We start from the raw sequence: 12,983 nt of genomic DNA on the forward strand, positions 1-12,983 counted from the left end.
TGTATTTATTATGGGGCAATATTTAAAATGGGGGCAATATAAATATATGATTTTATAATGGAAGCAATATTAATGTAATAGAGAAAAGTTCATCAAAATGATGGGGAAAAAAGAACATCTGCGAGATCAGTTTTGACTTTCACTTTGAGCTGTGAGAGTTTTGAGCCCACAAACTCTCCACCCCATCCCCAGTCCCTATCTGCTCCAACCTCCAATCTCTGTCTTTCATTCTGTTACACCCAATGTACAGCCCTGACCTTACACCCTGCGACTTTCACCTTTTCCCAAGGATCAACACTTCAACTCTGATGACTAGGTGAAATCTGCCATCCTGGTGTTGACAACAACCACCAGCTTTCTTCTCCAACGGTTTTGCCCAACTCAACAAGCATCGGTGCACATGCATGGAAAGGGATAGGGGCTACTTGTAAAGTACATAGTGCATTACAAAGAGGATAAACTGATTACAGTATCATGTACAAAAACAAAAAGTGTTCAAATGTGTTCACAAATAAAAAAAATATATAGCCACGGAGGCATTATTTTTCACTCCAACCTTGTGTATATATATAATAATATCTGATCTTTATTGGTGGCAATAAGAATATGTGTATAGGTAATACTGATCATTTTAGAATGGAGCCCCTATTTATAGGTAGCCATATTTAAGATTAACCCTATAACATGGTTGGGGATATGCATTAATTTTAAAGCAAATATCTGTCCCTATAAAATGATAATATTTAAAAAATTTGACTTTCAAAAAGTGGAAAATTTTCCAAAGTGCGAGTTTTTAGAACTGAGATATGTTGCCCTTAGCAACAAATTAGATTCTAGTTATTATGGGGCAGATTTATTAAGCTTGGAGAAGAGATAAACTGGAGATAAAGCGGAGAAAAGGTAAAAGGAGATAAAGCACCAGCCAATCAACTCCCAACTGTCTTTTTCAAACACAGCTGATTGGCTGGTGCTTTATCTCCTTTTACCTTTTACCCTAACCCTTGTTCTTGAAGGTGCTTAATAAGTGATTAGAATAATCTAGTTGATATGGTCAACATCTCTCACTTCTAAAAAGTAATATTTCAGTACATGTACCCCTAATGCTATAACAAGGCATTGCCAGGAGATTATAGGACTAGAGCAACATCCTGAGTGCATTAATGGATAACCCCAGCCAAAAATGTTTGATGTTGATTGTTTTACTTACTGTATTCATGTACATGTGTAATATTTAAGCCCAATCTACCTGTGCCTGATTTATCCTAAAATTCGACCTGCTGGTAGCATATTGTTCTCAATTGTTCCGAGCACTTTGATCTCTATGTGCACTCCTTTAGTTTGCCAACATGTCTGCAGAAAGTCTCTTGAAATAATTTTCAGACTGCAAAGAATGCTGCTTATTTTTTTATGCAGTCAGGAGAACGTTAATGCTATATAGTGCAGAGTACAGTACAACAATAAGTGTAAACACCTGAACATATACTGTATCTGCAGCTAATTTGGGCATGTGTTTCCTGCATACATACTGTCAGATCAGCCCTGACTGACGTCACAACTGGGCGTGCATATACATGCCTGCCCACTTGCGCTGTCAATCACCGCCTGCTTGTTCATCGAGTACACTGGAGGTCGGCATATCACCTGTACACACGTCACAAGATATATCGGCCATCGGTTATGCCACGCAGCTGATGTGCAATGTCTGGGAACGATATCTTTCACAGAGACATAGCTGGTATACACTGCCCTACAGACCAGAGATATATATCGGCTATTCAATTATAAGGCCAATATAGGGCCCAGTGTGTACCCATCAAAAGCAGTGCTTAATAACCATTCTACTGTATACTAGTAAACACAACGTTGATAGACAGGCTACCAGAGGTTACTACCAATCATTCATAAGAAATATGAGAAATAACAAATGATATTAGTATCTATATACAACGCGCTCCACACTGGAGCACTTTACTGTGTAGGTACACTTTGTGTTTTTTTAAAAGAACCACAATATATAAGAATGCAGCTACATTGGGGGTTTTGAGCGTACTCTAGAACTGTGCATGGTGGATTCAAATAGCTGCAGTAGTTTTCAATTCGCTTTTCAATAAGCTATAGATTGTAAGCTTGCAGCAGGGCCCTCCTACCTCCAAGTCTGTCTGTTGTTTCGCAGTTTGTTTTATCACTATCTACTATTGCAAAGCGCAACGTAATCTGCTGCGCTATATAAGAAACTGTAAATAAATAAATAAAATAAATTAGCTGTGGTAAATTACCTCAGCTAATTGATTTTGCCAGGGGCTATCCAATTAGCCCGGATACCCAGAATTTATTGGAGATTATGCTTTGGGTGCCTCAGGCACGTGAAACATAATCCCCAATAATAAGCCCTCAGAGCCATGATAACACATGGGTCATGGGAAGTTATTCCATATCCCATGTGTTATTGCCAGAAAACAGGACCTTTTAACTCCCCCCAAAAAAGACAGCTCAATAATGGACATCGGTCAAAAATCAGCCACTTTTTTTTTGGGGGGGGGGGGTTTGTAAATTATTGAGGCTAACTATTTACCAGCCTAAATGTGTACAGTAAGTTATGCTGTGTACACACGGTCCGATTTCCTTTCCGATGTTGACGATATAGTCAACATCGGATTGACATCGGATCAACATCAGATGCAGATCGCAAGGGTTTTAACCCTTGCGATCCCGATCCGATCCCGATGCGCGTTCACGTATCGGAAGCCAGAAAGTCTTGGCTGCCTTGTCTATATAGTGCAGATCTGCACTATATAGTCAAGATAGGATGCAAATCGGATGTGCCTTATCTGATCAGATCGTGGATAGGATCTTAAGGCACATCTATCGTGTGTACACACCATTAGAGAAATGTCTGTTGCTGTTTTTGTTGTTGTTGTTGTTGTTAATATCATTAAGTTAAATGGAATTATCTGAAGTTACATAACCTCTTTTATGACTTTATTTGATTAAGAAAAGGTTTTCCTTCCTTTTCAGATTTTATGTTTGCACTTTTAGAAGTGCTGTATGTTTAGGCTCATTCTAAATATTGTGTAAATATCTTAATCAGCTATAGTGGCTAAAGGGATTTGGAATGGAAGATGTAAGTTGAAGTTCTAAGTATGGGTAATGGTCTTCTATCTAAGATAAGCCACATCCAATTCCATTTACTTTGCATTAGCCACATGACAAATGGTGATTGAAAGCTTCTCAGTTGTGTTACTTAATAAGTGTAGAGTCATTTCAAGATAAGACTTCTTTATGATTTATTGGTAACAATGTCATTGAAGTGACAGTCTGTTCCTGTGATGAAAAAAAAAAGATGTAATATTTAACAGTTACAAAATATATTTGACATTAAAAGGGGTATTTTACTACAGTATTTGATACACATCCATAAGATCATGGTGCTCATACTGTATGTTAAGAGAACACAGATGACTGTGAATAGCGAATGTGATGAAATACTTCACACATTCTGGAGTTGTTATTGTTGCTTACAAGCCAGTTCCATAAACATTTCCTCCAAAAAGTATGTATACAATGCAATACAAACTGTAATGCTTTTGAGATTTACTATTTGCAGGAAAATAATCTGTACCAATATACTGGGTATTATAATAATAATAATAATAATAATGATATTTATATAGCACTTTTCTCCCAATAGGACTCATCGTGCTTCACACATTGTCTTTACAGCTCGAAATACAAAACAAGCTTAACAGTAGATGTCAGTGAAATGCTTGAGTAAATAAGTATGTCTTTAGTCTATTTTTAAAGGATTCTATAGTGGGCGCTTCTCGCACTGTGCGAGGAAGAGAGTTCCACAGAGTTGGAGCAGCAAAGTTGAAAGCTCGACCCCCAGATGAATTCAGGGAGATTCTGGGTACTGTTAGTAGTCATTCTTCAGTGGATCGTAGTAATCGAGTAGGACAGTAAGGGATCAGCAGCTGTTGCAGGTACCTTGGGCCCTGGTCATGTAGGGCCTTGAAAGTGAGTAAGCCAATCTTGAAAACGATTCGCCATTTTACAGGTAGCCAGTGAAGGGCGTAGAGAATGGGAGTTATGTGGCAGGAGCGGGGCTGGTTAGTTAATAGTCTGGCGGCTGCATTTTGTACCAGCTGCAAGCGGTGCAATTCTTTTGCTGGAAGACCCAGGTAGAGAGCATTGCAGTAGTCTAGTCGTGATGATATAAATGCATGTATGACTTTAGGAAGGTCTTCTGAGGGAATTAAATGCTTGATTCTGGCTATGTTTCTCAGATGAAAGAATGAGGATTTGATTGTGGCTGACACCTGATGTTTAAGTGTCAGGCCATTATCCAGGACAACACCAAGATTCCGCACATGATCAGAGTTTTTTAGTGCTGTGCCCCCCAGCTTAAGACCTGTCAGTTGGCTATGCTGCCGTCTTGTCCTGTGATTTATCATCAGGACTTCTGTTTTATCTGGGTTCAGTCTCAGCCAACTGGCACTCATCCACTCCTGGAGCTCAGCTAGGCAGCCATTTAAGGTTGTTATTGTGTTATCGGTGCCTGGAGCAAAGGACAGGTACAGTTGGGTATCATCTGCATAGCAGTGGTAGACCAGGCTGTGACGTCTGATTATGTCACCAAGTGGAAGCATGTATACTGCAAAAAGCATGGGAGATAGTATAGAGCAACTATTATTGTAAGCTAACTTGAAGGTGTCATATAATTCCTTATGTTTTTCCACTATATATTTAACTTTTAAAATGTGCCACCGCTACCCTCGGGCCTACTAGGAAATATTCACAAATTATTTTAATCCTTTCAGTCTTTGCAGGAAGGGATCTGGTAAACTTCACAGTGTCAAGAACGCCCGCTGCACATTATTGCAAATCATTTACTTTTTGTCACCTTTAGGAGCAGTGGTGTCTCCTGGGTGTCACCCTACAAAGGGATGACACCAAAATGCCATCTCCTCAGTGACTGGAGCCAGGTGCTTCACTGTAACATTACACTCAGCTCCTGTAACAGTGAAGGAGCCAGCATTGCAGCCAGTCACCTGAGCATCTCCCGGATCCCTGGAATGAGGAAAACGGGGGTTGGCCTGCAAGGCTGGACCCCATGCATCGAGGCCATGTCTCCTTTTGCCGGCACACGCATCGGGTGTATCATTGTAAAGGTACACCCCTGTTTTGAAATTTGTGGGGTAAGAATTATAGTGGTGATGCTTATATGATGGCTCCAAATATTTTATGATTGCTTACAACGTAACTGATGGATCAACGATGTCTAAATTGACAATTATATGGTCGACCACTACCGGTCAAATGCGACTACCTTGTCTTAACATAGTCAACAGCGTCTAGATTGAAAGTAACAGAAGATCGATGCAAGCAAAACAATGTAACGAACATGGTTGACAGTGACAATGTCTGACTTGTTCATACTTTACTATACTAGTGGACATAGAGGGAAAATAAAATAGTTTACCGAGCGCAGTGAGGCACCAGACCAGAAGCATGGCGAGCGCCATGCAAGAGGACACTGTAGACGTAGTCTACAGTGTCCATGTCAACCTATGTCGGCATAGACACAAGAAAACATGAGAAACTGGTGTCGACCTTGTGATTGTCGACCAAGTTCCCATCGACCTTTTGCTTGCGTTGATCTTCTGTTACTGTCGATCTTGACGATGTTGACTATGTTTAGGCATCTAACTAGATGCGTTTGAGCATTAGTGGTTGACCCATGATTGTGGATCTAGACATGGTCGGTCAACTATACTATAACCCAGCTATCTTCCTTACTTACGTTGGTGCTGATAATACCAATATTTTGATAGGCTGGTAACTAGTCTTTACATTTTAAAAAATTGCTATTGAACACAGGGCCTCATTCAGCTTGGATCGCATATAATAAGCTGCTCACTGCCTGTCTCAGTCATTCTTGCATGATCAAGGATATGGCGCCTCGCAACGCAGTCCTTGGCTCTGCAAGTCCCAAAAATGGGGTGACACACCCCCATTTCCAGAAATGCAGGCCAGCTCCATGCCAGCCCACCCTGGGATTGCCTCTGCCTGTCAATCCAACAGATGCTTTTGCTGTTCTATACCATTGTCATTTTTTCAAACACTGGGGTAGATGTATGAAGATAAGGGAGGAGAAGTGAGCCAGAGAAGTGACCCATGGCAACTAATCAGCTGCTCTGTATAATTTTATATTATGCAAAAATTATAGATGTTACTTCAGTGCTGATTGGTTGCCATGAGCCACTTCTTCACTGTCTCACTTCCCCCTTATCACTGCTTCATACATCTGCCCCATTACCAGTAACATTCATTTAGTAGCTAATTGGCTGGTACTTTAACATATCCACTTTATCTTTCTCAAAGGCTTTGTACATAAACTCCTATGTGGTTAGTGAGAAGGGAGAGCAGATGTAACATCTGAGAAGAAGAGCAATGGGACTTGTAGTGTAGTGTTCAACCCTTTGAGTGCCAATAGATCTGTGAGAGATGTTTAAAATATTGTCTAAAAATGCCGGCGTCGCTCACATTTTTTATATCGATTTAAATAAAATATGTTATGGTAAAAAATATTTTATTTCCTATATAAGATAAAATGTACAGGTCATTATGATGAATAAAAATGTTTGCTTGGCAATTTTCACACCTATTTTGACAAATTCACTCGGCACTCAAAGGGATAATGTAGAGTAGACAATCTCCTTGTAGATTTCAGGTATCATGCATCCAGACTGGTTCGTACTTTCAGTCTATCTTTATAATGACCTTGCATGTCGCACTGTTGATGAGGGTGTCAAGAAGTTGAGGCTTTTGGTGCTCTTTTATCTCAGTGGGATATTGTTTTGACTAAATGTACTGAACACAACTTTTGGTTATTAATAGGTGAACTTGATCAACTTATGGCTTTTTTTTTATTTAAATTATTAAGTAATTGATATTTATCAGAAACTACAGTAGATACTGTATGAGAGGCTTAAATATATGTTTTCAAAGCAATTCAAACTGAAAACCTCAGAGTATTCTACATTTACATACAGCAGAAATTCAATTCAGGAAAAAAAATATATTGTGTGTTTTAAACAGGTCTAAGCAGGACTAATATTGGAAACACCAGTCTCCCATTGAAACTAATCACAGTTATTGCCCTGACCGGTAGTTTGTTAATTAAATATTGACTTATGTGCTAGTTGTCAGGTAATGTTCTATTGATAGTGGAAGTTGGTGGATCTCCTGGTTTTATCTTACATTATCTTACATTGTCGGAACCATTCTGCGGTGTAATTTCATACAATGGGGGAAATTTACTAAGATGGGAGTTTTATTTCAGACGGGATGTTGCTATGGGAAACCAATCAGATGCTATCTATTATCTTCTGGAATGTTCTAATAAATAACAAATAGATTCTGATTGGTTGCCTGTAGCAATATACCATGCAAAATAGAACTCCGATCTTAGTAAATTTCCCCTATGTATCGATAGATTAGGGGTTATGTGGTGTACACATGGTTCTTTTTGGTTCTATGTGGTTCTACTTTTCTATTCCAATAAAAAAATTTTTTTAGCCACAATCGAATAGAAATATAGGGCATGATTCTGTTTGGCTCACAAAGCAGCAGTATTTTGCTGCTTTGTGAGCCTTTTATCACTGCCCGCCGGGCCGGCATTCCGCCAGGCCGGCATTCCGCCGCCCAGCAAAGATACCCTGGGGCACTGTGAATGGGTGTTTTGCATAAACATCAGTTCCCAGGCTTGAGTGCTTACCTAAAATCATTTGATGGTCACTGTCCATCGAAAGATTACTGCAGTGCTCGCAAATCTAAGTCTCTGCTGACTTAGATCTGCGGCGTCCTGCTCTGAGAACTGGGCAACATCAGCCGCCCGCCCTTGAAAGGCAGGTGTGCGCCCCTGTTCGCATGGGGACACCCAGTGTTTTCCAGGGCGCACTGAGCATTTTTGTGGGTACCACCAGGAAATGCAGGGTATTCTCATGCGAACGCCCCCTGCCCGCCACCTCCGACCCTCTCCCAGCCTTTGTGAGCACCTCGGAGACTATGCAAGTCTCCAACGGTACCCACATGCGCATATAGGAGTATGCACATGCGCAGAGCTTCAACATCAACCTACCCAAACGTACGGGTGAGTTTGCAAATCAGGATCAGGGCCATATACTGTGCAGGCAAGACTATATAGTACAGATTGGTAATATAGGGTGAAATGTAATAGGGTGAGAGAATCAGAAAGTGAAAGTGAGAGATTTGTTTAAAGCGCCAATCATTTACTCTGCAAAACCAGTTTTATTTTGATGATTGCCGCTTTTAAAAAACTGGAGATTTCTTACCAATTTTCTCACTTTCTGATTCTCTCACCCTATTACATTTCACCTATTCAGGCTAAATATATGAAGACAATACTGTATGTCTATTTGAGTTCTTTCGGGTTGAGGGAGAATGGGAGAAGGCTATCAAGAAATTGATAGGTGTGACACACCTTGAAAAAGGGCTTATTACCAAAGCCCGAAACGCATTGGTGAAGGGCTCTGGACCACCTGGGAATCTGTTGGTAATTTGGACTTTATACCATCTTTGTTCTTGTTTTATGGAGCTTTCCCATCCGGAAAGGGAAGCACCTTAATCCTACCACAGGACCTCAGCGTTCACCCCGTTACATTTTTGGATTTTATCTGTTTGGATTTTATTGTTATTTGTTCTGTCCATCATCTTTGGAAATAAATGTTTTTTGTATGATGAGTTGGATTCGAACACCTGATGCTTGTATTGGAGAAGGTCTGAGAGGGAAAGAAACCTTTCGATGCATATAGGGCATAGACCCTTGGTGAGTTATCATTTTTATGATTATCTTGTGAGAAGATCTGGGCAGCAGTATATTGTCACTTAGAAGATCGAAAGATACCTTTATGTGCACATAGGGCACTAGTTGAAGGTCATTCAACTGTGTCCTTATACATAACATCAAACGGCATTAAAGAGTTGGTGCACCTAACCAATTAATTGGTCCATAGTAAAAGGGGTTACAGCGCCTGTGATTATCCTTCTTTTTGTATTGCATATGTACTTAGGATTCAAGGAGTCCTGTGGATATCAAGGGCTGCAGTATTAAGGCGCAGTCATTATTCTTTTTATTCTTTATGCTAGCAACAGCAGTATGACATGCAAGACACAGCAAAGTAACTATGGGACAACAGGCTAAGGTAATGGTACCAACTACAAAACATACAGTAGACAAGTTTATCAGGGCTGGCCTATTTAAAGCTCTCATTTACAGAACTGCCAAGGCTAGGGGAGATACATTATGTTTTGGCTTTAGACAAAATGGGTAATCACATTAGGAAGTACCACATTAATCGATTTAATCCTTCTACCACTATCTCCAACACCATGGGAATAATAAAGAGGATATAAACTGTGTACGCTGTACTTTCAAATAAATGCATCTGACTGATGATTGGATATTCATCTAAAGATGCACTGTGTGATGGTTGCTACATTCTGCCTAGATGATTTAAACAAATCCTCTAGGACGTGATGTCTTCATACAATGTATTTAATATTCCTTTTATACTGCTAAGGAAAATGTATTTGGACAATTAAATTGCTAATTAGACTGATTAGCATGTTTGATGAATTATGATGCTAGTTCACATCTAGTAAAGAACAAGCCAACCTGTAGAGCATGGGTCTTCAAACTGCGGCCCTCCAGATGTTGTGAAACTACAAATCCCAGCATGCCTTGCCACAGTTTTGCTATAAGGGAGTGTTAAAACTGTGGGATTTGTAGTTTCACAACATCTGGAGGGCCACAGTTTGAAGACTCATGCTGTAGAGCACGGGTGTCAAACACAAGGCCCGCGGGCCAAATCCGGCCCGCCAGACCTCGTCATGTGGCCCGCGCAGCCGCCGCCACCCACCCCCGCCTGGCGCCGATTACATTACTGCGGGAAGCCATCACAGTGTGAGTGTCACATCACATTCAGTGACACTCACATGACGACTCGAGACTGAGAGACATACCTAACAACGTGAGGAAGCTGGGTGACACAGTCACTCCGCCGTGGCGCTCGCTGGGAGGAGGAGGGAGGCAGGACAGTGGACACAGACTTGTTAGTGTCACTGTGTGACGTGCCCGACTCCTCCCCGGCTCCTCCTGCGGGCAGCGGCTACGGTGCTGCCATGTGTGACACACGCCCGCCTGACAGCAGTGCCAGTGACACCGTGATGTGCATGCTGCTGCAGCTGCCTGTCGGACTTGGACGCCGGCCCGGCGGTGAGCTGCCTCCTGCCTGTGGTGCCGCACTGCGCAGCAGTGGCATCAGTTGGTTCAGTATATTTACTGTAAGTTTGGCAGTGGGGTGGGCACAGTTGTGTTGTCTCTTGTTTTCCAGACCAGTCTGTCCAGTCCAGAGTCCGTGGCCGGGCAGGCAGAGAGCCAGGCCAGCAGCACACAGCCACAGCCTGAGTCCACAAATCTGCAGTGCGGCTGCCTGTGTCAAGGGTCATTTTCATTATCTGTCCCACTGTCACCACCAGTCCAGAACTCTAGCGAGAGTTCTGCGAACCCAGAGGCCCAGGTCACCTGCTGGGCGATCTGACGTCACGTCACTGTGCCCTGTCCCAGGCCCCCAGCCAATCTCCCTGCTAGTTATTACTTACATTATTACAAAAAACAGTAATAATTGAATGCAGTGACAATAATTTATGATAATAAAGAGTGGACACATAGTCCTACAGATACAACCGGCCCTTTGAGGGTGACCAAACTGCTGATGCGGCCCCCGATGAATATGAGTTTGACACCCCTGCTGTAGAGTAACAAGTTTCCACTAGAACCTGAAACCTACTAAGTTTCCTTGCAATGTCCACACAGGGCCCCTATGTATAATTTCTTATGAGCACCCGAAGTACCCTTTCTTATTAAAAATCCATGATCGGTGGATAAGCTAGCAGGGCATAATTAGCTAGAAGGGGTTAAGTGACATTTATGGCAATGGAATAATTATCTTTGTGCTTGGACCATGTGATTTGGTTTTGGTTCTTATTCATTATTGTGTTTCGGGTGGATTGGGAATCTGGAGAACTGAACTGCAATTCTCTTACCAGTTCTGACAGGACATCATGCTCTATATCTTAGAATGGGGATCACATCTATATGGTGACTACTAGTGCTTAGCAAAAAACTGTAACTTGACCATTGTTTGCAACTGGCAACCTGGAGTAGACCCATAAAGCAGGAGACATTCTAAAAATGTGAGATGCTTGCAGTGTGAGACGTTAGTCACCTGGATTATAGCTGTAGAATACCAGTGGTTAATAACATTTTTTTCTCATAATTTTCATGACAGTATGGTGCAGGTTATAAATCAGTGACTTCCAAGGTGGACTTAAGTGCTGAAGTTCTGAATATTAAACACCACCAAGGTCCATAAAGTAAGACAATCTTACTGTTGTTGATTCTTATGTAGGACTTTATTCTCAAAATTGCTTCATAACAATCTTAACGGACTAAGCTGCAAAGCCTGACCAGCATGCTAATTGCTGCAAATGTTATTGCACTGCTTCACATTGATGCTCTACAACAGTGGGAACGCTGGCAGAGGGCAGGCAGCTGGTGGGGACTTACTACTCAGTAAGCAATTAGCTACCTGTCCTTGACCTGGCCAAATGAGGAATGAAGGGAATATTTTTTATACTACAGGCTTTGAATCACTTGCGCTAAATAAAAGATGACATGTTGTATAAGCAGCACTATTTTTCAGGAAAAATAGGTCCAGGAACTCCAGGTCTGGGGGTGGATCAATTAAATAAAGAGAGAGAGAGAGAGAGAGAGAGAGAGAGAGAGAGAGAGAGATGTACGTATTGTATTTAGAAAAAAAGGCTCTCACAGGTGAATTTAAAATAAAACTTAAAATGTTATGGAAAGTACATTTTCAGTTCCTGATGATGTCATATTTAATTAGAGGTTCAGAACCTGACTTCCTGCTGGTTCCTGCTGAAAAATAGCACTGTGTATAAGTGATTGGTCCTCTTTTAGATGGTAGCTGAGTAGTTGAGTTAATTACACCACTACACTATACGCAAATTGTTCAATAACTATACTTTATGTATGCACAACTGCCTTTGCTTTTAGAAATATAAAAATACAGTGAAAGAAGAACATAATTTTATATTCAATATGTTTAGGTATTATATTATTTTAACTTTTTTGTCCTTTACACATACTTCCCAACATCTGGGACCCTGGCGGCGGGACAGGGTGCGCGACAATTTTTTTGGGTGTGGCCTGTCTGAAAGGGGGTGTGGTCTATACTCGCGGCGCTGCAGTGAGGCCACGCCCCCATTTTCCACCGCGGTGGGGGCATGCCCAGCAGCTCTGTGGAACGCGGGAATGACCCAAAATATCGGGACGTTCCCGCGATAAGCGGGACAGTTGGGAAGTATGCTTTACAAACTACATTTATTGTAGTTATATGTTTGGATATTTTAGGATGATGTGGGTCTCCAATTTACAGTATATTCTCTCGCATTATAAGTAGTATTGTAAACCATAATTGATTAATGTACTTGTATATAAAAAATTAATAATATAAACACATTTAACACACCGCGATCGTGAATGTTTTGATAACAACTTTTTTTTTTCATTTAAACCACAACTAGATTTCAGAATTAATCAGCTATGAAAAGAATTACCGAACCAATCTAAGATCCATAACTGGCAATTTTAATGCCAGACTGATGTGAATGTTCAAATATTCCCTGTAAAGCGCTGCAGAATATGTGTGCGCTATATAAGAAACTGGTAATAAATAATTAATAAATACATTTAAGGTCTTCTCATCATCGCTCGATGCAAAGCAGCATGATATCCCTGTAAAGATGTTTTGGGAAATTTACTAAGATGGGAGCTTTTATTTCACATGGGATGGTGCTCTGGCCAACCAATCAGATACTAT

The 12,983-nt window shown here is 41.1% G+C and overlaps 1 protein-coding gene across 2 annotated transcripts in view; it reads left to right on the forward strand.

Moving 5' to 3' along the window:
• WSCD2 (WSC domain sialate O sulfotransferase 2) overlaps positions 1-12,983 on the forward strand; it is a 273,923-nt gene that overhangs the window by 51,912 nt on the left and 209,028 nt on the right. The gene's annotated exons all lie outside the window — the stretch shown is intronic.

The sequence above is a fragment of the Crinia signifera genome, chromosome 1 (genome assembly GCF_055691185.1).
Source record: "Crinia signifera chromosome 1, ASM5569118v1, whole genome shotgun sequence".
In the NCBI taxonomy this organism is placed as follows: Eukaryota; Metazoa; Chordata; class Amphibia; order Anura; family Myobatrachidae; genus Crinia; species Crinia signifera.